The sequence below is a fragment of the Ammospiza caudacuta genome, chromosome 2, assembly GCF_027887145.1.
Source record: "Ammospiza caudacuta isolate bAmmCau1 chromosome 2, bAmmCau1.pri, whole genome shotgun sequence".
Taxonomy (NCBI): Eukaryota; Metazoa; Chordata; class Aves; order Passeriformes; family Passerellidae; genus Ammospiza; species Ammospiza caudacuta.
Window position 1 is genome coordinate 54,730,313 of NC_080594.1, and position 27,616 is coordinate 54,757,928.

General features: G+C 38.7%; 1 protein-coding gene across 3 annotated transcripts in view; it reads right to left on the reverse strand.

Moving 5' to 3' along the window:
• DCLK1 (doublecortin like kinase 1) overlaps positions 1-27,616 on the reverse strand; it is a 237,884-nt gene that overhangs the window by 149,199 nt on the left and 61,069 nt on the right. The gene's annotated exons all lie outside the window — the stretch shown is intronic.

A 27,616-nucleotide genomic window follows, 5' to 3' on the forward strand; every position in this document is an offset into this window, starting at 1 on the left:
TCCTCAATGATAACTATTTTGCTTCAAAAGCCTTTTCTTAAATCTTTAATTTTGCCAAGTATGACAGCACAATAAGGTGAACAGGAATTGCTAGGAACCAGCAGCACACAGCATCACCAATGTCTGCCATGGAAAGCAGGGACACGCCTCTCCTGTGGAAGCAAGCGACTGCCTGGGAAGGTGCAGCAGCCCCTGATGAGTCTGTGCTGCTGCAGAGAATCATCAGGGAGAGATGCTTCCATGAGAAGGAAGGGAGAGACTGCTTCCAAGGTGCTTATGGCACCTTATAAATTTAAAACTACTGCAGAAATCCCTACTGTGTGCTCTTGTGACAGCAGAACAGACCAATACTGAGGCTCTCTCATGCATGTCAAAATAATATTTTCCAAAAGGTACCCTTGAGAAGAAACAAGAGCAAAATGGGTTCCTTTTGTCAACTTTAATTTTCATGCAACAGTAAAACTGTGGATGAGGGTGGAGGCAGCTGGATTTGGATATGATTTGCTGATCATGCACAGTATTTTTTTTTCCTCTATGACCACAAAACTGCTAATAAAGCAGGATATGGAAGACAAAGCCAGAGGAGTTCTCTCCTCCATGTGCACATATCAGTGTGCACATGGGAAACGATAAATTCAAGGGAAATGGTAACTTCAAAACACTTGAACTTTCTGACTTTAGTTTGACAAATTACTATGATGTATCTGAAAGACACAGGGAACACCTGTGAATTTTCAGCAGCTGTGAGGGAGCCACCATTCCAGCTGAACACACAATGCTTTGCTGTAGGAGGGTATACTAAATTACTTAAGTGTTGGTAATTCTCTGCCCTTCCAACATTCCTAAATGTGCTGAGTTGGTGCCTGTGAAGGACAAACATGTCCCATCACAGTTCACCTGGAAAGAGCCACAGAGCAGCACCGATGACTGTCCTGTGGGACAGTTGCTGGGCAGGAGAAGGGTGTCTTGTGCCCTTCCAGGCCCCAAAATGACCCCTCCTTCCTTCTTCACTTTCACAGGTCCTCAGAGGACTAAGGAGCTCATCTGATAGTTTTCAAATAGTTGACTTGCAAAACAGTGCCATAGAATTCCCACTTTCCAAGGCAAAAATGTCAGCCAAGCATTTCAAAGAAAAGTCACATAGGTGTTACAGGCCTGAATGATTTCATATGTGAGCTGCCTATTTTATGCACTGGCAACAGGAGCTTTCTATGTATCTGTGAAACTTTAGGAAGTCTGCTGCAAGGGCCTGGATCGTGTGTACCCTGAGAGGTTTATTCAATTTTCTTTGCCCACTTCTTTGTCTATGCTCTTTTCCAATGCAACAAACCTTTCCAAGCAGAGGGAAACTGCAGAGAGAAACTCCAAGTTCAGTTTTATTAGTTAACCTAATTGCATCCTTCTGATCAACTCTACTGAAAATATGTATTTAAATGCCACTTCCATACGGAAAGAAAGACAAAAAAAATATTAGTATCAATAAGAAACATAATTGCAGGCAACAAAGCATTACTGAAAAGCATTTTCATTTTCTTTTTTCCTGTCTGCAATATTTCTTCTAGAAGAGCAGTTAAAATGCCAAGAAGTAGCATTCTAATTCAGGACCTCTCCAGGTACATTTGACATTTCAGAGCAGCTCAAACTCATTTGCCTCTTTGCCTGTCTGCCTCACCAGCCACCCAAACATTTATACTCCAGAGATCAGTACAGAATCAGACTTATTCTGAGTTGTCATTTTCTCCTTCTTCCCTTCTGCTAGAATGAACAATACCCTTTTCCATCACTGCACAGTGACTGAGCTTTTATTTTTTCACACTTCAAGACAGGAAATGTATGCCTGACTTTTTGTTGAAACCAACAACTGCATTGCACTTCTTCTGTTAAAACCTTCTATGCAATCATGTTAAAAAAAGAGAAGGAAGCTAAATGACTTATGCAATGCTAAGTTTGTCTTCTGAATAAAGAACAGGACAGTGGCTACACATTTCTTCCATAACTACAGGTACAACTGATTGGAAAAAACAGGGGGTTTTGTCATCCCGAATCTGTGACTGGGATGACTGAGATAACATGGAATAAAAACTGTCCTTAGTTTGGTGGTTAAACAAAAGCAATTTAAAGCATCCTTTACTAAATCACACAAAAGGAAAGGAGAAGGCTAAATAGTAGCTGTAAAAGAAAAACAAATCTCACAGTAAAAAAATATGAAAAAGGAAAATTCTCACTTCCAACAACACAGGATATTGAATATTAAGCAAATTGAGACCAAAAGAAATAGCATGGGTTCTCTTTGATAAGGATGGCAAATTTGTTAATAGAGAGGCAGAAAAAGGTTTGTCTATCCTCCATTTCAGAAGTGGCAGAGAAGCTACTGCATTAAGTCACAATAGAGTATGTTCCAGTCCCTTGAAAACTGAAGGGAGTATCAGGAAGTAGCTACTACCAAAAGGGAAAAAACCCCACTAAAATCAAACAAAACAAAACCAAAAAACACCCTTAAAAAAACCCTATACTTTCAAAATCAGAAGAGGTGGATCAGTATTATCCAAAATCTAGATGAAATTTAAAAATAGTCTATCTTGTTGAAATATAAACCTCTGGCTGCTATAGAATCTTTTAAAGCCTGGAAGAGTACCAACCAAAAAACAAATATCTCAGATAACATTGACAGACACGTTTTCTTAGCTTGACACTTCTCCTGAAAATGCAATACATTGAGGAAATAAAAAAATAGAAGATTGGTATATAATGAGTGTTGGTTGATGCAATTCTGTGGAAAAAAATCTATTTTGTCAAATAAACCTGGTTTTACTCTCTGATGAAATAACAATTGGTTGATTAAGGTAACTACATAGATGCACCTGACAAACTTAGCTTAGATACCTGAGTTGTTATAGCATGGTATTCTGATAAAAAAAATCAGCAGTATTCACCATCACTAACATATATAATAGTTGGATTAAGATAGCAGATAACAGCTCCTAAACAGTAGCTGCAGCTGGGAAATTACCTTGAAAATACAGCATTTCCAGCAGGGATCCACAGGGACTGGCAGCTGGACTCAATGTTTAACAGCAATTTTTTTTTCAGTTAGTGACCCCAAAACAAACATAATAAATTCATTGCTCTTTAAAATTTTTGCCAGACAAGGATAGGCATGACAAGTAAGAAGCACCTTACATATAATGTTCTGTACATTTCTAATGAACCTGGACCCTCAGTTGACATCTAAACAAGTAAATCAAACACTTCCATAAAGCAGGAATGCACTAGATAACTCAGACCAAAAAGCATTCCAGGGAGACTTTAGATAATATAATGCTATGAACAACAGAGTTCCAGGGACAGGAGATGCTGCAGAGTCCAAGAAGACAAAGAACAAAGAAAAATGTATAAAAATATGACATATGGGATAAAACTGAGCAAACCAGAGTTGTTTAGTCTGGAGGTCATAAACATTTGTGTATAGAAAAAACGCATGGGGAAAATATATGCTGCTAGGACAGGAAGGAATTTAATGATAAGCAAGGAAGATTTTGATTAAACTTTCGGAAAAACTTTTTGGCTGCAAGAACAGTACAATACTGGAAAACGTTCCCCAGAGAAGTTGCAGGACCTCTTGGAGGTTGAAATTTCCAGCAAACCTATTCCAAGAGCCAGTCTGGCCCTGGAAAAGGGAGTCTGTCTCAATATGCCACTGACCCCTTTGAAGCCCTTTCAAATATTTTTCTCCCACAATGCTACAGCATACATGAAAAATGAAGACAATTCCCCACTTTAAGGACAACAAATATCCTTCTTCCTCTAATCTTGCCAAAACTCAATGTATTTATGACATATCTTTAAACTGGCACAGATAAGAATGCTTGTGGTCAAGGAACCCAGAAGCCTAAATAGAAACTTGGGAGTTCTGCTCAAATATCCTTTTATCTTGATGAAATGCAAAGACATAAGCAGTTTCCTGAGTCATTAGATATCTAGATGCTTCAAATTTTGTTGTGCAGAGAAATGTCCACCTCCAAATCAGTCTATTGTGAGGTTTTTGATAAAGATTACACTCTGTAGCAAAGACAATCTTCTTGTTTTGCCTGGTATCAAAAATAATTTCGTTTTACATTTATATTTTCTTGCCAAAACAAACTTTTTGGATATAAAGAGGATGGGATGCAGCAGGATCTCTCTTTTGTACACAAGGTATTTTTCTCTAGTAAAAGAGAGATTTAGAATAACAAGATTTAGAAAATATTTATTACATCTCTTAAAAGAACTCTCATAGACTCAATATAATTGGCATACTCTGCAAAGTCAGAGTCTACAGTTTCTACATTTGGTCTCCCTTCTCTCAATACATCAAATATCCCTGCATGGCTCCTTTTTACAGTTTATCTATCTTTAAAGAAAAGGAAAGAACACAGCCAAGGGTTTGATCATTCTGTCACAGAGTGCATAAACAACAGCAGCATCCCCTCAGCCAGCATGCTTACAACAACCAAAGAAGAGCAGGAATTGTTCTTTTTCCCTCACAATGCCCAACATCTCAATTAGCAAAAATGTATTTCCACTGCGATATGACACAAATGAGAGAAATAATCTCTGAGAGATTATCATCACTGAAGAATAACTCTAAACCTATTTGATGCTGTTAACATTGAAACTGGTAACTAGAGCAAGAGTCCAGACGCTGAGAGAAAGTAGCTTTATCTTCAAATGAAATTTCTGGTCTTTTCAGTAAATAGAAAATGGACTTTTAACACATACATAAGTTGCTTATACATACCAAACTAACTTTCATGGCTTTTCAAGTTTCTTCAGCTTAAATAACAGACATCACATATGACCTTTATATGGTCATAACATTCTAATTTAAAGCTGAGACAGAAACTAAGAAGGAACTGAAAAACCATGATCAATTGTGCTAGCTCAGAGTGAAAGATCTCTGTCTGCTTGTCACATAGGTTTAGCTTATACATTAGCAATGCACAGAGTTCACATTTAGTGACATTTTTAAGGGTTTACATTTTGTTATGAGGAGTGACATTACACTTGGCAATTCAGTGTAAAAACTGTTTTCTATTTCTATTGGAGATGTATCGCCTCTTGCTCATGTGATGAAAAACAGCAAACAGTAACTCCCTATTTAACATTCCCACATTATTCATGGCTGTATGGACCCCGACTCCATTTCCTTTTTGTTGGCTTTCCTCTCCATGTTAAAAAGGTCTTAATCTTGGAGTAAGTTTCAGGGTCTTTATGCATATTCTCTACTCTTCTCTGTACATCAGAGAACAAACAGGGCTGGGCAGGACTGCACACACAACCTGAGGAGTGAGCATGGCACTCCAGTGCTGTGGGCAGCAGCAGCATCTGCTGTTTTGGCTCCAGACCACTTTTAACATTCCATTTGTGTGTTTGACCACTGTTGAGTATTGAAGCTGAGGCTTTTAAAACACAATCCATTTCAACTTCAAGAGTTGTTTTTTTTCCTGAACAGAAGCAGCTGATTTAGAAATTATCATATGCCTTGCTAGGTGCATCACTTTCCATCTGCAGATGAGAAATTATATTTGTGTTATTTTCTGGCCAGTTGTTTAATATAATGAAATACACGTGTAAATCTTCACCACCAGTTCTAAGATAGCCTTTCCCAATGGGAAACACGATGACAGCCCAGCACTGACCCCTCTTCCCAGACATTTATGAGCATAATGAAGTCCTAGCACAGAACCCTCTGAGACTTCATTATGAATCTGATCTTACTCCTGCCATCTGTTTCTCAGTTTTTCATTCATTACAGGCCACGCAGACATTTTCTTTCCATTACGGTCCTTTACTTGTCCAACTAATTATTACTCCAACCTTCTGAATCTAACTCAGATCATAGTTTCTTGACTTTCATATAGTGCTTCACAAAAATTAACCTTAAAAAGAAATCTGAACTTGGAGGGGGTAAGAAAACTTATGGGCAATTCATACTGCATGCTTCATTTACAAGAAATGGCATAGTCATAAACAAAATAACTTAAGCCTGTTTCTTTCTGAGCTGTAATTTCCAAATAATTTCAGATTTTTTTAAATATACAGTATGGAACCAAACTTCACAGAAGTCAAATATATAATTGCAGTTTTGCTTGTTTCTTTGTTTTTAATTTATGCTTACCTCTATTTTTGGATCAACAACATTTTGTTCAGAACAGGGGGCTTCTGCCAGGGATAAACATGGTCTTTCATTGCGTTCAAGTCTGCTAAACTTTGACATATTTTTATTCTCCAGACTTATCTGAAGACGTCTTGGGCATCTTCTCACACATTACATGCCTGTGATTAAATTGGAGTCAAGTGACAGCAAAAAGGTCAAAAACACCACAAAAAAAGTGCAGAGGATTGCAGCAGGGAAGTGTGAGATAGGAGTCAGTTCTGCAAGTCTTACTGGTACGGGAGAGGACCCGATAGCCCTGTTTATATTCCACTTCTTTATCTCATCAGTCTGTGTTCCAGTTCAGTCTATAAATGGTTTGTGGAAAGACTGAACTATATATTGTCCAAAATCTAGCACAGTAAAGTTAATACTGCTTGACCCACATACAGCACAGTTCAGCTGAAAACTCTTTATAAACAGATCATTCCTTAGAAACGCTTTCCTTAACGCTCTCTGCTTCCCCTTGACATCTGCAGAAGCTATATCCATGTACCCTAACATCCTCCCACACATGCTGACAGACCGGAGGCAACTGATCCATATGCCATTACCCAGGGTCTAAGTAACAGGTACTGCAATTTAGAAAAACCTCAGTTCAAGTTGATCTGCATTCAAAAGTCAGAGGCTGGCTATCAAAATAGTTTATTTTCAACATTTCTTTAAACAGCATAATTGACAATGCTAAAATCATATTTGTGGACAACAAGAAGATACATTTTTTTCTGTACCATTTGGCAAAATTTCCCTGTTGTCCCTGCCACCAAAGTAATCCAACAGCCCCACAAATCTGTCCCCAGGGCTAAAGAATTTGGGTTGAGTGGGAAGGAGATTTCAAATCTTTCTTTCTGAAGGAGAAGTCTTAAGAATTTCCTTAAGGAATGGATGCTAAAAGGCTATCGTGACTTCATTTCATACAAAACCCAGACTGGATCCTGACTTAAGCAGGAGTTAATGAGTGGAACAGTCTGACATATTCATTTGATAGGGAGTGATGAAAGGCCAGCTGTCAGATTTAATTTGTTTGAAGATAAGCTGATTTATTGCTTACAAGTAATATGCTTGGCACAGGACACGCATTCAGCAATGGTATATTTCAAACACTATCACAGAAACATTCAATACTGGTAGAATACATTCACAGCTCAGAAAAATAAACGCAATTTTCAAAATTACATTTCAAGTTATCATTTTTCTGTATTTTTCCTTCCATGTGGAAAAAAAAATAAAAACTTTTTATAATAAGTTAATAGCCAAAAACAGGCCTGCCAAATGAAGTGTTACAATGCTTTTCAACTAATATTGAACAAGGAGCTTTAAATGGAAAAAAAGGTTAAACAAATTGTCCTTACAGGATAATCAATGAAAGGAAAATCAAAAGCAGCAGCAGTCAACAGCTGCCAGATGACAAGGTATAGAGCAGCTGACTGGCAAGATAAGCAGCAGAAGATAGACAGAGGACACCAAGGCAAATCCAGACAATCAGAACGGATGGATTTAGTTACAATGAAATTGGACAGCATATAAGTCAAATATACTGCTCACTTTTTGAGGAAAAATTGTCACCAAGGTAGAGGTTAAACAGAGGAAGTGTGCAAGCTGTTTACTAGAAAAGGAAGAGAGAGGAGGCAGGGGCAGTCTAATGGAAAAAGCAGAACAGTGAAGCAGAGCTGAGCAGCTATCACTGCCTTCCTGCTCCAAGGCCAGGTGGTTGGGAGATGGAAATGCCTCCCTAAGGAGTACTGCCAAAGGCAGGAGTTTAGACACAGCACAGAACAAACGTAACCTCATGTGAACAGAAGGCTTTGGTGTTACTATCTGAAGGGGGATTCCAGAAAGACCAAAAGAAGAAAAAGTAGGTAAAATCAGCCCTCCTGGCTTCTCTTGCATCTACAGCTACTGGTCTGTTTTCTGCCCATCTCCACATTCAAAGGCAGGAAACAAGACTGTGTTCAGTCTTGGAATTCCCATCCCTATCTCAATACCTCCTCCACTTTCAAGGCAAGTGTTTGAGAAAATCATCCAGAAATTTTGATGTCCACAGAAATTACTCCTGCCAAACTCTCTCTCCCTTGTCCTCAGTTCTCTACACATCAGTGTGTAAATGGGCTGTAGAGAGATAAAAATGAATTTTTATTTCACCAATACCTTTTTTTTAAACAGACAGAAAAGCTTAAAAGTAGATCAGGTATTCATTAAAAACAAAGGACTCAGTATGGTAGTATTTATTTGTTAAGAGTTATGTAAACAATTTGAGGTATAGAGATCAGGAAACAATGCAATGGCATTTTATCTTACTCTAGGGTATATATAAAAATGAAAATGAAGGCAGCAAGTGTTCTTATGAGGCACAGCTGTAAAAAAACTGAACAACCCCCAGCAAGAAAAAAAGCATTTGCAGGCAATAGGAAGCTTATGATTCACATTCACCCAAACCTTTGTAGAGATGATTTTTCAGGGAACAGGACTTGAATTATTCTCATTTTGCTTGGAAAAAAAAAGGGCTACAGTCTTGGTATGAAGAGGAAGCTCATGAGTCATCCAGAATAGTGGCAGCACAAAAGAAACATCTATTGTTTTTTAAACAGGAAAAGTGGAAAAGAAAGTTGTATGAGGGGTCCTGGGCATCACCATCAGAGCAGCAAGAAAGCCTCCCACACCCACCACGTCCAGCTCTTAATGCCTGTGCCTGCAGTGCACAACTACCTCCACACTTTGAAGTACTCAAGGGCTTCTCTCTTGCCCTACCCAGAAAGGTTCCAGATACCTGATGGCCTTAAGTATTTTACAGCACAGGGTAGTAACTTTTTTTCCCCCAGTCTTGAGGCAGGGTAATGTGTAGTGCCAGCTGATCTCACTGCAGCAGTGTCCTCTATTGGCCACCCCTTGCTGAAAAACCCATCCTGCAGATACATCTTTGCCTCTCAGGCTGAACTGTGTCTCTCATGGGAAACCATCACCCTCACTACAGAGGCCCTGAGCAGAGATGCTCAGCAAAGTGCTCTGATGAACCTTAAAACAGCTACAAGTTTTGAAAGCTGCACATTGCATAAAGAAATACAGGTTTTTATCAACTATTTTTGCTGTCATTACAAGAGCTGATGCAAAAGTGGAAAACCAGAAGTCAGTACTGATCCTGAAGTTTGATCTGCAAAGCATATTCTGAAGAATTATTAATTATTGATATGACAGAGACTGCACATGCGGGAGGACCAATCCCTCCCATCTGAAGTAACAACATAATGCAAAGTCTTCAGTCACCTCTAAAATTTAACATGGAAATCTTGTGGGGGAAAAAAAAAACTATCAAAAAATCCAAAAGAACAGTCCTTTAAGGCAGGCAAATCTTTCTTTTGTATCTCCTAATGGGTTTTCTCCTTAGTGAAGTAGCATCAAATGACTACGTTTTCCTATCAATGCTCATACAGGGATATCCCTTATATCCAAGGATGTAAACTCACTGGTACAGCATTTCCTGCCTTAAGCAACAGCATTTTTCCTTCATCCTATACTAGGATTCCTATGTTAACAAGGTAATAGCCCATATGATACTGCTGGGTTTGGCTCTATTTGCTGCCAATTTCTGTCTCCCTTGTCCTCCATGCTATACCCCCAATCATTTCCTTACATAACTCAGTCTTTAAGAGCACTAGACATCCCCAAGGAAAAAAAAACATACACATATGCTTTCAGAAATACAGGCATTCTGAAACAGAGAGAAGATCTACAGATTCTCCTGGTTTTTCTTTACTCCTGTGGCCATTTTTAAGTGTCTCTAATTTATTATCCTTTATGTCTGTAACAGACCTATGACATCTTGTAAGCTGGTACGTTTTGTGTACGTCAACAAAACAGCCTTGTCTCTTGAATCTTGTTAATGGGCATTGGTTTTTTTTTACATTCTTTTACTACAGTTGTAGTTCTAGTTGAAATCGCTGCCATTAAATTAATTAATCCAATGTGCTAACAGGCCATGTTTTCTTATTTAATTTCTAAATTGCTATTTACTATTTTTTATCATTCTTTCAAATTGCCAGCTTATTCCAGTGATGTTTTTTAAAATGCAGCACATTACCAATAAAAACCAAAAAACCCCCAGCACATTAGTTTCATTTGTCTCCAAATTTGTAAAGCTCTTTAATTAAGAATAAAATCCAAATGGATTCAATAAGATCAATTTTTTAAAAAACTGAAAATAAAGACCATTCTCCTACCAGTGACATTACTCCACAAGCAATGTGACACCCTGCAAGATGCCACGGAGTACATGGCATGCCAAAACCAGATCAATCCTTCTGAAGTGCACAGATGGAGCAAGAAGCCACCACTCTTTGCACAGGCAACACACAGTGAAATATCTCTTTGCTCCTTGGCAGATGATTTCTTCTTCCCCAAATGCACACTAATATATTTGACACTTGCATTTTGGCAAACAGATCTAGGCAGGTATGAAATGGAATATTTATGAGTAGAGGGGTGGCTCACACATTTTGCAACCCATGAAAACTTACAGAAGAACACTGGCAATGCTGAACTCTGATCCTAAATTTCTGAATGGTTACCAAAAGTCCCTCTGCTAAAATGCAGTGTACAATCCCAAGGAAATACAGATGAAAAAGTAGATTTAATTTGGTTTTTAAAATTTTGGGAAATAAATTTACATCTTTAATTACCCCATTAACTTATACAAATTACTAAAATCTTTGTGCTAGAATTGAATGGAAAAATTCCTTTGCCATTCGAGTATTGACCTTGTATTTCAAAAGCACTCAGCTGCTGTCACACGGAATCCAAGACAATTGACATATCAGCATGATCCTGGATAATAAAAAGGACTAGTTGAAATTAAGCCACGCTCCATGTTGTGGGTTAACCCTGGCTGGATGTTAGGTGCCCACCAAACTGCTCCATCAGTACCCTCCTCCGCTGGGCAGTAGAGAAAAAACATAGAGAGAGATACGGGCAGAGAGAGATCACTCATCAATTATTGTCACAGGCAAAACAGGCTTGACTTGGAGAAATTAGTTTCCTAATTCAGAGTAATTCAGAGGTGGATAATGAGAGAAATTCAGTAATTTAATAATTCAGAGATGGATAATGAGAGAAAAAAAAAAAATCATAAAACACCACTCCCTCCTTCCCAGGCTCAACTTTATCTCCCTTTCTCTACCTCCACAGAGGGATGGGGAATGGATGTTCTGGTCAGTTCATTACACCTTGTCTCTGCCACACCTTCCTCCTTAGGGTGAGGACTCCTGGGTGTGGTCCCTCCCATGGCACAGTCCCCTGTGAACTTCTCCAGTGTGGATCCTTCTCTCAGGCTGCAGTTCTTCACAAATTGCTCCCGTGTGGGTCCACTCCATGAGTGCAATCCTTCTGGCTCACACTGCTCCAGTGCTCACACTGCCTCCACAGGGTCAGATGTCCTGCCAGAGCCTGCTCCAGTGCAAGCTTCCCATGGATCTCCTTCAGGTATCCATCTGCTCTGGCGTGGGGTCTTCCACTGGTGTAGGAGGATCTCTGTTTTGCCCTGTGGATTTCCACAGGCTGCAGGGGAATCTCTGTTCTGCACACGGAGCACCTTCTGGAGCACCTTCTTCCCCTCCTTCTTCTTACCTTGACGTTTCTCTCACGTGTTCTCACTCCTCTTTCTGGATGAAGTTGTTGTGTACCCTTTCCCCATCTCCCCAGCTCCATTTTCTCAACTCTGTTACCCAGAGGCACTACTTTGCTGATGGCTTTGGCCAGGGCTGGGTCTATCTTGGAACCCATTGGCACGGGCTTTGTAGGACGTGGAGGATGCTTCTGGCAGCATTTTACAAAACCCACTCCTGTAGCCCCCTGCCACCAAATACACAGAAACAAAATACACCCCAACATCATACCATTAACCCACTGCTGTACATCAAGTAGTTGTGTATTTGTGACAACATGCACAGCAAAGAATTTAAATTGGGTTGGCACACATTTCAAGACCTTTCCCCAATAATGAAGACAAGCAATTATTCTAGTTGCTTTCCCACTTCTTAGATGTTAAGCCATAATTAATTAACCACCTTTCAGATAAAAAGTGGAGGTCACAAATAGTTCTACCTGTAGGCAGAAACTGAGACTGAAGAGATCAGTACAAAGTTTGAAAGAGAAGTAAAATTAACGAGATGAAGAACAGTGTTTATATAACTCAAACACATTATCCTGCAGCAGCACTTAATTTAGTTGCCGAGGAAGGGAAGATGTAGGAAGGATAAATATTTCATTTGTATCTTCTTTATCAAGCAAAACAATGGCAGGTAGCTCAGACTAACCCAGTAAAACCAGATGAAGAAAACAACACTTTGATTAACATTTAGATTTATATATTTCATGTATTTGACTGTGACAGGTGAGTTTATCCAAGACAAGAAAAAAGCCTATGGACAGTGGTGTTGGTGACAGCACCATGACCTGAGACTATGCTAGGTGCCAGCTGTCATGGTGACATCCCAGTGTCTGTTTTACTCTGGATTTTTACATACAAGGGAAAGTTGAAGAGAGCTTTTAATTACAGAGATTATGACAGTTGACAGCAACTATCACCTACCTGCTTTTAAATGTGATTTTATTTAGTTTCTTTCAGAAAGAAGAAAAACTAAAATTTTCCAAAGTTTAGGTTTGTAGAACTCATTAAAATAATGGAAAACAGTAGCTTTGAGAGATAGCCTGAACAAAATCCTGTAAAATGGATACTCTGAACAATGACCATGACATTTGCACAACCTTAAATATAAATTGCAGATGTATTTTAGCAGAAACAGTGCAATCAACTTTCTGCAATTCAAACTCTGAGGAAAAGTCCTTGTGATACCAAACACAATCCAAAGGCACATGCCAGAACAGAATCTGTTTAACTAACTGGAAAAAAAATAGCAGGAGTTTTAGACAAGAATACAATTCAGAGTATGTTTTTATTTTCTTATAACTTCTGCACAGCAAAAACCATCAGCTAAACCAAGTTTTCCATGGACAGCACTGCAGTTCCTGATCCAGCCATGAAGTAATATGCTCTGTCTCACTCTGGACAGTCCTGAAGAAAGCACTTGGGGTTGTGCACATCAGTGAAGAGTCAAGGTGAGCACTATAAAAAGGAGTCCTAAATAATCTACCTCCATCATGCTTTATAAAAAACAGGATCTGGTCAGAGAACAGCATTCCTAAATATAACTTGAGAACAATTTACATCCATTTCACATTTTCAGTTCATGACAAAAAACCCCACATCTAGAAGAAAAGCCAAAAAGAAAACTAAAAAAACCCAAACCTTGCATTGCACAGAACCAGAAATACCCATGCAACCACTTTTTCACTACATTATGACAGTATTTTAAATTCTGATAGAAATATATAGGACAGTCCTCAGTCAGTAAATATTACTTTTTATACACATAATATTTTACCTAAGAAACAGAATAACAGATGAACTTATTTATTGACGAAGTGTGTGCCATGAAGTTTTCCATGTTTTCCCCAGTTCAGTGGTTTAGCTAAAGAAGTACTTTCTGAAAGCAGACACTTTTTATATTAAATGTCTCTTGATCTTGTAAAGCATGAGGGAAACTGAAAACAAAACAAGACCAGGACTTATAGTGCTATTTTTCGTTAAAGGCAGGAAGCTGGTTAAACCTTGCCATGGACTGACTTCTCATCAATGCTCCACAGAACGTGCTCAAATACTGCTTGAACCACTAAACTGAATTCATCAATAGCTTAGTAAAAGTACTTTGTGTTCCCAGAATGAACATCAAGATGTGTCAAAGAACAGGAGAAACCACCTAAGCTTTCACCTATTTCAGAATCAACTCAAGCCCTTCCATTGACTGAGGAACATTAATAATAAGCCTTGCCTCATTAAAAAGGCAGCCAATGCAAACATGCTATTTTGATACATAACTTTATGAATGCCTTAGAAAACTTCAATTAATAATCTTTATTTGGCTAACAGCACCACGAAGGCTTGGCTCATCCCTTCCTGAAAACTCATTCTACATTCAAAAATCCTACAAAAGCACTAGAATCCACAAAAAGATGTAGAGGACGATGTTTCTGTTGAAAAATAAAACCTATAAAACAGGGGGAAGATAAAATAAAGGCAGAAGGGAGTCAGGAATGGTTCATTATTTTTTTAATTAATACATAGACCAATAATTTTCCTTTGCAAGGCTTTATTTTTCACTGCCTGTTACAATTTTTACTGAAGCTTCAAAGGTGATGGAGTGAAATACTGCTGTAGTGAAAATTATCTAGTTTCACAACATAGCTGTTGGTATGTTGGTATAGAATCTTCTCCTAGTGACCCCAATTCATATAATCTAAGAATCTTTAAAATCTTGAAACCAATCATACTCCAGGCTTAGCTTACAATTAATCTTGGCCCGGTCTGAACTTCTGACTTCAAAATCCAAACTAAACTGTTTTAGACTTCATTAGTCCAATGTCCAATTCCTTAAGACCTTGCCACCTCAGAGACAAATCCTCTGCACAGAGAAAGATCACAGAGGTGAAGGTCTTTGGCTTGGATTACTGTGCTATCTCAAAGAGAAATCCACATTAAAGGCCTTCTTCCAAGTCCCTTATTCCCCTGTTACCTGTTCACATCCACTTAAAGCTTGTCAGCAACTCTGCAGAGAATCCTTCCTGTTCTGCCTCTCTCCCAAGTTTTCTTTTTTCTTTGATCTTTCATTACACGTGTCTCATCCTGCAAATGTTACTCAAATAACCCCCTCAGACAATGGTTTCCAGCAATTTGAGGAAGTTTTAAGGGAAGACTCCTTTCAGAATTAGACACCTTGAGTTGCATATCCTATTTGTATTTCTCTCTAATTAATGCTGCAGCATCAAAATCTGTGTTTAATTTATCATTGTATACAGCCTATCTGCTACAAAACTTGCTGTTTGCAACTCTCTAAAGCATTTTATATATTTTTATAGTATTCCAAAAAATACTAATTACCAATACAACCTTCCCTCCTCTATATTTTTGCCTCCTACAATAAACCTGAAGAGTTGAAACATCCATTTTAATTGGAACTTCCACTAGTAATTACTCTCTAATAGCACCTCTCAAAATCAATTAAAAATGCTTAGTTCCCAGAAAGAAGTCTTAAAAAAAAACCCTAAAAACTCTACTTGTCAGCTACAGCTTATAGATTCTTGAATTATAGTGTTATTTCTGTTGGCCTCAAATTATATTTTTTTCTAAGGTAGTCAACAGTGACCAACAGTACAAATGGGTAACACATGACAAGGTAAAAATAAAAAAGGTATTAGCAAACCCCACAGCTTTCACACATTTGAACAAGTAATAGTCTACCAGGACTTTTCTACTTCCACTGTACACAGAGGTTTTGGATGAATTTGGAGACCTCAAAGCCCTAAAACACATCATTGTCTTAAAATGGGTAGACAGGAGCAGCTTATGATCAACTATTGCAACTCACTGAGTAACTTAGGGTGCAGCCATACTCATCCCTTTTACAGCTGCAGCAGTTCCCAAGTATAAAAGACAATCAAAAATTCCAGAAATGGTACCTAGAAATAATTAATTTAAAACAATGACAAAAATGTGACAAGTTGCTGGGATTTTTTAAAACAGAAAACAAAACACAGTGAATTTAGACATAAAAGATACTGAAGTTATGACTCCAGACTAACTTAGGTAACATCGCTAACCTCACATCCTCACCCTCAGGGCTGAGCTATGCTTGGTGGCTATTTTTTAAACTAGAGCACAAAATGTGAGGTCTGTAAGACTTGCACAAAATGCAACCCTCCTTAGCATCTTCTCTAAGCACTATATGTGTAAATTACTTCTGCTTTTTTTGCCAAGGAAAGACTCTGAATATCAGCTTGAGAAGCAGGCAGAAAGTTGCAGCAGAGCTAATCTGCAGTCATGTTTACTGTGGTTTATGAGAATATTAAGAAGCACAAAGAATTAATGCAGTCCTGTTTCAAAGCACTGTTAATTATTCAAGGAATACTGCCCTTATTTCTACTCAGTCCAAAACACGGCCCCTTGTGTTGTTGAAAAACAGCTATACATTCAACTTGGGTGCCATTCCCAGTCCCACAAATCTCCAAAAGTCTTGTCAAGGAAACTGTTTGCGTTTGGTCTAAACCAAAAACACCAGTCCCTTCAAACCCTACAGGTCCTCAAAGCAAACTGGCAACTTGTTCTGGTTATACGAGTTTGAAGGAAAAGTGCCTCTTATTCTTTCAAAAGCTAAACTGTGCTGATATCTAGATGCTCCCTCCCCACCCACCCACCCCCTCCAAGCTACAGTTTGGTTTTCCAAAAGACAGCACTGGATCACAGCAAAATATTAATAAATCAAAGGTAGCAGGCACATGGCATATAAGTCTGGAGGGATATTCACTTTGAACCTCTGCCCCATATGACTTCCTTTAAAAAAACTGCCCAACAATCATCTTTCCAAAACTCCAAAAACCTAAACCTTGCAATTTGACACACTTTCTAAGATTTAAGAGTAGGCTCATCCAGAAAGAAATACCACTATTAAGCGTCTATGGAAAATAATTTCAGCAAAGTCTTGAACTATCAAAGACCTTACAAACCTATCAACAGTGGGAGGCTCATCAAAACAACACAAGGGCGATGTAGGAATAGCCCAATCTCTGATACGTGTGGGTGGAAGAGTTGGATCATATTATTACACTGCAATATCAACATGCAAATAAGCATCTTTTGATGGGAAAACAAACAAAAAAAACCCCTCAAAACTAGAATAATAAACCAGCTTTGTAATCAAAAGTTACATTTTTGTTTCTGAGTGGATCTGTGGAACTGATTCTAACTAAATTTGTTCACTGGGTGGTAGCGACTTTATTTTTTTTAGGCTTATGAAACAAAAGGATTAAGATGTAGCTTGAAAGATAATCAATTCTTCATAACTACACCAGAAACAAGTCACCATGTGGTTCCCTTACTATACAGGCAAGGGTAATTTAAAGAGTGTCAGAAGTCCTTAATAGTAGTTTGCAATTACAATAAAGTCACTTGACCTACAATGATCTGATGACAGACCATTCTTGGAGATTGTCCCTAAATATTGACGACTTACAGCTTCAGTGCTATAATTATGTTCCTACCGTGAACTAGAGAAGAGCACACCAAGCAGCTGTTGTAATGTTTCGTGATATTAGGGTTTCCCAGTAGATGTGGTAAAATGACCAAGCAAAAATGTGTAGAATAGGATAGGAAAAATAAACGTTTGTTTTCAGAGGAGGCTTCAGCAAAGAGAAGCAGAGGCTCTTGTCACTTGAATGACTCTTTAAATAGGAGAAACAGCCTAATCCTGTCACTGAAACCATTCCATGGTAGAAGTTATTGTAGAAGCTGTCCTGGTATGGATGTTGCTCTACTGCAAAATATGACCAGACAGAGTTGGCTACAACATTTACATTCCAAAACAGAATGGTAGCATGGCTTGAATTCACCTTCTAGAATCCTAGTTGTTGACTTGTATTGGATTAGTTAAAACTCAAGCCTAAAGCTGCCTTAATTTCCCAAACAGCTCCCCCTCCACCTGGCAGAAAACTGTTGCTGACTGCTGCCCTGCAACCATAATTTATAACCAAACCTCAGGGCACAGCACAGCCTCAGGTGCATGGCTGCGCCGCGCTCCCTGTGCCTCTCCCAGATCACAGCAAGGCTGGGTTAAACCCTGAGCTTTAACAGCCAAAAAGAACACAAAGAATGTATTTTCAGTCAGCAAACATGGCAGGCACATTTCTGAGTACATCTGCTGTGGACAGCTGCTGAAGTGGTGCCCTCAGCAAGAACACGCTCCAGGAGGAGCACCAAGTGAATCCATTTCTCTCTCGATATCTCTGCCACACAAGTCTAATGGTGAGGGTCCTACCCTCTGCCTTCCCAACAGCTCCAAATCGGGCTTTGCCGAGCCATCTCCTTAACACCACTCACCTAATTCTTGAGAGAACACATGGCTGTATTTTATCTCAGGAAAATTCCTTGTATCAGTGTGCAATCCCTAACCAAAGGAGCCCAGTTATCCTAATCAATTCAGTAAAGGGCTAAAAATGGGGATGCAAAACAGATAGCAAAATGCTCACCTGGTCCTATTAGTTTTGCAAGCCAACAGTTTTGCAACAGAATGATTCTTTTTTCGTCAAAGAGGAACTCTCATTAAGTAACCAAAATCCAATTCTGTCATGCATGCAAAAAATTAATTCCTACTATAAAAAGTGGATTTTAACTCAGTGTTTTGTGCTGTTGTGTAAAACATGCTGAAAAAAACCTTGGATTTTTCTCATTGGGAAATGAGGATTTGGTTTAACTGAAACATTTTGTGAGAACATAAGCATTTCATCAATATTTTAAACCAAAACAGTGGCAATGTTTTTGAACTGTTCCATCCAGAAATGAGGTTAATATTTTGTCCCAATTAAGCACAAAGCTCTGACACGTTGCAATCTCCCACAGAATGAAAATTCCCTGTGAACACTTACAGGCTTGAAGCTTGAGTCTGCATATAGATGTCACGATCCATTTCAAAGGCTACTTTTATCTATAGCAGAAAAATTATTCAAAAATATGAAAAGAAAAAGTCTTGGAAAAAGCACCACAAAAATGATAATTTATTGTAAATGCTTCACCTCTTCAACAGTATCTTTTTTGCCGTGAAATTAAAAATGCTCACATTTGCAGCAAAACTAAAATTTCTTGAAAGGAAATCCACCAAAGTGCATATTTTTAAACAAGTATTGACTCTTCAGTTTTGTATATACATGAAGAGGGTTATTCAGTGAAACTATGGAATCACTCTGAACCAGCAGGTTACAGAAGCTGAGGGGATGAATGGGGCAAGAACTTACACAGCCATGCAATCTTCACAACAAAGCATGAGAAGAATTTCATGATAATGGAATTTTCTTGACATTTATAATTTCCTAAGCATTATAATTTCAAATATCAATGTCTAACTTCAGGAAGTAATTTTTCTGCCCTTCTGTACAAGATTTTACTTAAATCTATCAGAAGATTTGGTACCAGCAGCATTAGAACAGAGGTGAGGCATGAAGTTCTTTTACCCTTCTTCATTTTGAGACTCCACATTCTCTTAATATTCTGAGCACTACCTTTTCAATTATGCAACTTTTTGAGATTTCTTTCAGGACTTAATCATAATCTATGTACAATTCTTCCAGGATTAAGAATTAGGTTTTAATTTACCCTTCATGCAGTAAGGAACAGATTTATTTTTTCCTTACATTCCTGAACCTTGTGAAATACTCTGTATATTCCACTAGCAAACATTTGTGTAATAAACTGATATGGGAAGATTTCAAAGACACTTTTCCACGGACACATGTGACAGAAGCAAAGATATCTAATCATTGCTGATGTATAATTTTGTTTATCCGTATCTCCAGTTAATTGGGAAATATTTTCCTTAAGGAACTTCCCTTTCTCAAATACATATTTGGTACAATGCAACATGCATATCAGAAACATCCCTGAGATTGTGTACTCCTGACTACTGCTCCCAGTGCTCACTAACTGAATAGTCTCCAGTTGTTCATCCCTTTTGGCTTGAGCAGAGGGATGAGTAAGAGCAGCAAACTCTGTCAGCATTATTGTGGAGCGACATCCAGAGCTGGGGAGCAGCAAATGGCTTAGTGGGAGAAAGAGCTGGAGGCTTCCCTCATCTTCTGTGCTCAGCATGCTGCTGACCAGTAGGAATTCCTATCTAGCTGACAAAGACCTAATCAAGCCAAATTACTGCAAGCTGGAGCTGGATAAATTCAGATTGAAATGTGCAATGTATTTTTCATCAAAGGAAAACACTAACTAACTACCATGGGTTATGGCAGATTTTTCAATCACCGGAAACTTCCTAAATATCAGTTTCTGTGCTACAGTGGATGCTATTCAAATATAGATACAACACTGGCAGCCAAAATGAGAACATTAAACCCCTTTGTTCTGCTTCACATAGCAGACTGGGGATAGGTGATCACCACAGATTATTATGCTCTTTTCATCTCTGCACCCATAGATAAATTCCCCTCATTTTTTAACAGATAATCATTGTGCTTTGTTGCAGACAGAATCCTCCTATTGGTTCAAAAGACACTGAAAATAGTACTTATTTTTGTACCTCGCCACAGTTTTGAACTAAAGCCATTACAGTAACTGCTCAACATCTCAACAGCTTTAGGATGCTTATTTGCTTTAATCTATTCCCTCAAGAAAGCAGCCCTAGTTAGTTCAGAACATGACCTACTTGACAGAAATATAGGACCAGCAAAAGCACCATCAGCAAGTATTGCACCTTTCACAGTGCTGTGTGCTGTGCTCACAATGTATTGTTGCTCACAATGTATTGTTCTGTTATCCAATCTTCTCTTCCCAAAACAAAAACAATACCAGGACAAAAAGCCTTGCCACAACAGTGCCATAACAACATTGATCTTGGTCTCTTCATTATTCACTTTCTAGCCTCCAAGTGAACTGATCTAATCAGAAAGACATAATTTCCATCAGTAAATACCATGTCTCATTTTGATACTCATCCTGATCATTCCCCTTTCATCAATCTCTGTATTAACCTGACACACTGCTGGCTCACAGCAAATCCCAGATTCTCTGCAGGTGTTGGAAAGGATAAAAGTTAGTGCTTTATGTTTTGCCACTACATTAAGGATATTGTTGGGAAATGTCTTCCCATAGCTTTAAGCACATCTGTATGCTGACACGAGCAGTTGCCTTGGAAACTAAACTGCTCAAAATGTAATAAGGACAGAAGATGTGTCAGCCAACAGCTTCAAAATTGTTCTCATCATTAAACTACACCACTCGTCAATCTCTGCAATATTACAGGAGCTGGCTACTAAGTAATTCTATCAATTTGTCTTTGCAAAACAAGACAGTTCCTTCCAATAAGGTAGCTTCTACCATTCATGTATTTATAGGGTTCCAGGGTTTTTTGGGTAGAGTAGGTTAGTTTAGAAGAGAAACAGCTCAAGCCTGGTTATAGCTAGTCATTCAGCAGTCTGCTATCTGTTAGAGAGGAAAGCCATGCAGTAATGGCTTTTACTCTCCTCATTCAAGTAAGGATGAAGCAACAGTCTTCACTTAAGCATTTTAATATTGCTGACAGCACTTCCAGATATACACACTTAAGTAACTGAATGACAGTTGCTGAAGGAAACAACTTTCAGATTTGTGCATACAGAATAAAAGGACTACTTGTCAGAATCATAGTCTTGCTCCTGAAGAAACACATTTTTTATTAGTGAATATAAAAAAAAAAATAAAATCACTAAAACATCACTAATCCAGATGATCATTCCAAACATACCATGCTGGCAAACAAGTGACATTTCTAATACCATTGTGGTTTATTTCAACACAGGGACAATGTCATGCATATAGGCTCTGAAACATAAAACTCACTTATGAAAAGTCATTCCTCGGCCTGATGTAAAATCCTTGTAATATTATGTATTTTTAATTATCTGCAATATATCAAACACGTCCTGAGTTTTGAATAAAGGATACAAAATCCTACGTTAGCATGCAAGAGAAGAATTTTCAGAAGCTTTCAAGGTCAACTTTGCTAAAAGACATCATTTTCATGAAAATAAAAGATGACAGTGCCTTCTTAAAAATTTCTGTGTAAGGAGATTTTGCATTAAATTCAGGAGCAGAGTCACTTCTGCCCTTCTTTCAAACACATCCCACAGGCAGGGCAAGGAGGACAAAAGAGAACCAAATGTGACCTTAGGAGCAATTCACCCATATACCCTGATACCAGCAGCAGCAGGTAGATGCCACGAGGGCTCACAGAAAGATGCATGCATGTTCTTTTGCTTACTGCTGCTACGGATTCTTTGTGTAAATTTATAGTTTAGATGTCATGCCTCAAATAAGAACTGCCTTAACGATGTGCTTCTCAAAGACAATTTATTCTGCCTTCATATCTTTCTAAGTACCACCTTACACCCCATGGTTTTGGGGGAATCTAGGACAAGACTAACTGTAATACTCATTCAGGTGTTATCAGTCACTGATTAACAGTTCGAAATGGCAACTTCCTTCCAAATCAACATTTTTTATTCTCCCCCAAATCACTCAAAGAGCAGAGGAAAAAAGGTTAAGCACATAATGCTTGGAGCTTGCTTCCAGCTCATCGCGTTTCTTAGGGCTTAGATGACCCTGGATATCCCAGACAGCCAGCAGAGCCCCTTGCCCTAATCCACAGTACTGCTCTTTGAAAGCAGCTCTCATTCCTCTGCCTGTATGACATGCCCCATCTTAGAAATGCTCTCTTGAAATTATTTATGTAGTTTAATTCACTAATTACTTCCCACTAAGTTCCAAACAATCCTCTTATCTCCCTATAATCAGTCAAAATAATATGTGTAATTGTCACAATTAGTAATTCTCCAGCACATTTTTCTCTTTTGTCTTTAATACTTTCCGATGGCTGAAGTCAATCTGTGACAAGAATCTGATGAAGATCCAGAATGATGAGTCAAGCATGTCCACATGAGATGGCTGGATCATAACTGATATCAGTATGAGCTTGCTTCTATCTTTCTTGGCCTCCAGCACGTCTGCAAACTTTACCTCAAGGGATGCAGCAGCATCAGCACAAATTCACGTCCAGACCTTTCAGCCCAGAGCTCTCCATGCAATTATTATATTGAGCTGACAAGCTATAGGAAGTGATTTTCTCATGCCCTTATATTAGCCTCCAAATGGTCGTTTGTCACAAATAAGGCAGCAGCAAGAGATATGGGGGAGCCACAATCTGCCGTCTGACTGCATGCACAGTATGGATGAAACCCTTGCAGAAAGATGTGTGTGTTGGGGAGGTTGCTGTAAGATGGCAGGTAAAATCTTCTCTAAGGTCCTAGCAGGTAATGCATTGCTTCACACAGGTGATAGAGATCAATTATTTTAAGCAATTTGATACAGAAGCTATACAATCTTCAAGACTTGCATTCTACAAACAAAAGAAGGTACACCACATGGCAGCCTGCAGGCTCAGTGGGCTCTGAGAGTATTTTACGTTAACAAGAACTATTTTGTAGACAACTAATGCATGAGCTTGGTTTGATCATAATTATGAAATTTATCTCTGTAGCACAAGGAAGGAAGAGAAAGCACGTGCAAACTGCCCCGGGTCTTTGAGTTTTGCAGTTTGTTGTTATGTTGAGAGAAAACTCATCTCTTTATCTCAGAAACAACAGCAAGACTAAGATTTCTGGATGAAGCTGAAGAATGTGACTTAAAAATTGACTTAGGAATATACAGTGAGCCAGCATTGTATTTGTACCTCTGCTTACAGAGATGACTTGTTCTCACCCTCCCCAGCTCTCCTACTACCCCTAAACAAAAAGCCAGCCACCAAAACTATGGAAATAAGACTCACTACTCACTGTTAGAGGACTGACCAATAGTCCATTTTAAGCATTCAGTTCTCACAGAGCTTGCAGAAAAACACAGCCATAGATTTTAAGATTTGTTTAATATTTTCTTTACTTTCACGGCCCTAGACTAGAGGGTGGGGCAGAATATTTTGCAGGTTGACAGGGAGGGGGTCAGCCAGGTTACCCCTACAGATTGAAAAAATGAGAACTTAAAAGACTATCCTGTCATTTTAAAAATAAATATATTACACAAGTCAAGAAAAGTTTCAGCTTGTTTTCTGAAGACAGACCACAGTTACTGGAGGACAGCAGACTTGAAAGGGTAATTCATTGTATCAGTCGTATCAGATTATTTTAAGAGGAACTGAATTGCCCTGTGGAAGTATCTACTTATGTCCAAACAATTAGCTTAGACACTGAATTTCAGACAGTTAGTGCTAGATGAAATGAATCACCCCTTCCTTTATTCTCTTCTACCTCTATCCTGCTTTGCCTGCTGGAACGTAAGGGAAGTCAGTCCCTGATTGTAATTCATGTAGAGCTGATACTGTGGTACACTATCCAGCATCTCAAGTTTCTTATTAACCCCTGGGAGCCTCTAGCCTTTAGGGAAACAGGATACTGATATAGTTTGTTTCCATAACACAATAATCCCAAAGCATACAATCCCAGAAACTGAGTTTTTCACATGTTCATAGAATGTTAACTTACAGGTGTTCTCCTGTAACAGCAACTATCACAAAGAAAGGAAAAAAACCCCATACCAGAGACTCCAAATGGAAGTGCCTCTTCAAAGACTGTAAAACAGTGAAGCAGACCTTTTCAAATGAGACACAGTAGGTAGCTGAGACAAAACTTGAATTTATATTGTTGTTTTCCATACAAAAACATGTAACTTCAGCAAACACACAAAATTTAAGATGTATCTACATCTAAACCTGGCTATCTAATAAATTCTTTGTTGAATTTTTCACTATTCAATCAAAATAAAAATATATATCTACTAGTAAATAGAGATTAAAAGTCATACATCGGTTTTGAAATTCTGTGGCCCTAGCTTCTCTTCCTTCTGGATTTTGATCAAAGTAACTTAAAATGTCTTACCACTCTCCTTAAAGCCACATCCAAATTTTGCATATAAAAAAATAATAACATATAGAAGGTGACAACTCTTCAGTTGAGGAGGAAACAACATCATTGAACAAGTACCTAGATGTTCTACTTCCTTGTTTTACCTACAGTGAAACCTTTTCTTGCCTTTTTACTAAATGTCACAGTGAATTTGCATTCTTGTTTAAGCATGGGCACACTAAAGCACAATACTGAAAATGTCCAATTTCTCAGTGAAAATCCAATGATGTTTTAAGATAATAATGGCTCTTCACGGCCTATGTGGCAAACTGACTAATGGACCTGGACTTTGATGCCTTTTAAAATGGAGTCACTCAGTGAGAAATTCAGGACAGGGAAAATATCTTGTTAGACTACTTTAGTTTAGAAATAGAAATACAGGGGGAAATGTCATCAGCCTCACACATATCTGTACAGGCAAGAGAGTTTGTTTAGGGAGACTGCAGATCATGCAACTTATGTATCCACTCTGCTTAAACATAAAATATACTGATTATAACAAATAGTGTGCAAGTTGTGATACAGTTGTAGCTGGTCCTCCAGTTAGAATAACAACTGTGTGGTGAATATTTCAGCTTTGCAACACTCCTGACAGCAAAAAAAAACCATTCTGAGCTGGCACTAGACACTATTCAAAATTACCAACTTCAGAAATTACAATAACAGTATCTCAGTTTTATTAAGTATTTTACAGAATCACAGACTCTTTAAAAGTGTAAAGACCCTTAAGATCATCAAATCCAACCCTCAAGCTAGCAGCACCAACACCACAATTTACTATAGTGCTCAAAGTTATGGATAGGTACAAAGCAGAAAGATCCAGAAGAAGAGTTGTAAAATTTGACATTACACCAGAAGTCTTACTTGATGCCACCCCAGAGCAGGGTCAGCCTGAGCATGCAGCACACTTACACCTGGAAACACTGCACATCCTTGCTCAAGGCTCAGCCAGCTGACAGCAGGCTGACAATCAGCAGTGGGCCCCATCCTGTTCCTGAGCTCTTCAAATGGCCTGTTATTCCAGGAGCTGCTGTTTCCACAGCATGGTCTTGGATGGAAGTGTGTGTCTTCTACAGTATGACTGCAGAATATCACAGCATGAGATCTCCAGGAAACATTTTCAGCATTCACGCAAACGCACAGCAATGAGCAGTGTCATGGTCTCTTCTGTCTGCTGCCACTCCAGGTCCTGGTGGATCAAGTCCCTTAGCGATGCAAGAAGCTCCAGATCAAATACACGATTCAAGTTCTTGCCAGTGAAAACCTCCAAATAACTGATCAGCCAGCTTCACCGCTTCTGACAGTTTACAGCAGAAAATCAAAGTTGAGATGTAGGCATAGTTCTTCCCTCCTCTAGGGGGAAGAGGAACTTTTGGCCTACAGAAGGTGGGAAAGGGAAATATTGAGCAGAAGTTCTGAGCAGCAGTGAACTGAGGCTGTGCAGCTGAACCTTGGCTGGAAAGAAGCCCAGTGGAGACTGATCTGGTCAACAACAGCTGAACTTGAGCCAGGCGGCCAAGGAGGGAAATGGCATCCTGGCCTACATAAGCAATAGTTGGCCAGCAGGATCAAGGCAGTGATCATCATGGAGTGCATAAGCATTTCACAGAAAACTTACAGAAATACCATTTTTACCATTTCCTCAAGACCTGTGCTGGGTTTGAATATCTCAGAACCAGCCAAGCTTGACTTCACTGCAATTTTAGAAAGCTCTTAGTAGGGAGACAAAAATTATGAATAGAGAAGTAACCTCAGGTGTACTCAAGAAAAGCAAAACCTTGGACTGGACTAATGAGGCCATTATATTCCAGAGTGGAAAGACTATGATGCCTGTTCAGTATTACAACAGATCCCTCAGTAACCTCAGGGTCTTAAATTACTAAATGCACTCAACAGAACACCTGAGCAATTAACAGGAAATAAAGAACTGAGGGGAGGGAAGGCTGTACCCTAAGTACCACCTCTCCCAATCTTAAATTCTTCACCCCAAGCATTTATCTACAAGCCAAAGCCTTTCCATAAGGGAAAAGAAATTTTTTGCTTTACTCCAGAAAGTACCCTAACCATCAGGTCAAACTGCTCTGAATAGCAGCATTTAACCCCATAATGAAGCTGTTTCATTTTGCAAAGTACACCACAGATCATTATTAGTTTAGAAAGCCAACTAACATGAAGGACCACAATTTTCTAGTCCAGACATCAGCATACACAAAAGCAAAGAAAAACTAAGTGTCAGTTACTACAACCATGTCATTCTTTTGTTGTTAGCTTATAGCTTGGTAAGATTGGGGCATTCTGGTCATACAGAGAAAGGCAAATCACCTATTCTGGGTGACAACTAGGTTGAAACACTGAAGATCAAGCGCTTTTCTTTTTTTTTATTTAAGTTGTCCCTCAATCTTCAGGCAAGTATCTGATTTTCACACTTGCAACTGATGATTCATCTATAAAACCACAAAGAGAAAAGCAGCATCACAGTTTGAATTATGTAATTACAAAGTATATTTACCCCAGAAGTCCCCCTCGTCCTTGGAGTCCTCCGCCTCTGATTCACCACACAGCTCATGCCTGCCACAAGCTTGCTCATATGGAGTCCGTGGGACAACTTCATCTCTTCCTTTTCCTGTAACTCTATTGAGCAGTCCTTGAAATTAACTTTCAGTTAAAAACTCTTACGTTATAATACAGGGCTGGTAACAAATCACTGGGAAGTGTTCAGCTCTCTGTATCAAGTCTGCAACATTAGGCATCCATGAAACACACAGTAAATTCAATTTTGCTTTATGCTAGGCAAGGTAAGGAGATGATAAAAGGCAGAAAGAGCATTGACTCATACCA